Below are 727 nucleotides of genomic sequence, written 5' to 3'. Positions count from 1 at the left end.
CCTGTGAAAGCTGCTGGGATTATAGGCGTGAGCCACCACACCCAGTCTAGAAGAATTGTTTAAAAGTCTCTACAGTGGTGGACTTTTGTAACGTGGTTGTAGGGAGGACAAAAAAAATTATAAGAGCCCAGAAAGATGTAGAATTTCCTTGGTAACCTGAACCATGCAGCGACCAATTTCAATGTGTGTAGCTTATTCGGATACTGATTTTAACAAACTGCAAAAAACAAAACGTATGATTTTCATGAGCAATTATACATCTGAACACAGACCAGCTACTTGGCTCTATGAAGAAAAAAAAGGTCAATATTTTTAGATATGAAAATAATATTGTTGTTATATATATTTTTAAGTGTTTATATCCTTCATAGATTCGTGCTGGGATATTGACGGGCCAATTTTTTTTTTTTTAAGTCACAGTCTCGCTGTGTCGCCCACGCTGGAGTGCAGCTATGGAATCACAGCTCACTAACCTCCAACTCCTGGGCTCCAGAGATCCTCCCGCCTCAGCCTCCTGAGTAGCTGGGACTACAAGAGTAGCTCAGAGTATAGGATTAGCTGGGATGACAGGAGTAGCTGGGGCGACAGGAGTAGCTGGGACGACAGGAGTAGCTGGGACTATAGGAGTAGCTGGGACGACAGGAGTAGCTGGGACGACAGGAGTAGCTGGGACTATAGGAGTAGGTGGGACGACAGGATTAGCTGGGACGACAGGAGTAGCTGGGAC

Source organism: Propithecus coquereli, unplaced genomic scaffold, assembly GCF_000956105.1.
Source record: "Propithecus coquereli isolate 6110/MARCELLA unplaced genomic scaffold, Pcoq_1.0 Scaffold498, whole genome shotgun sequence".
Lineage (NCBI taxonomy): Eukaryota > Metazoa > Chordata > Mammalia > Primates > Indriidae > Propithecus > Propithecus coquereli.
The sequence above is the reverse complement of the archived record's forward strand: the minus strand, read 5'-3'. Positions refer to the sequence as shown.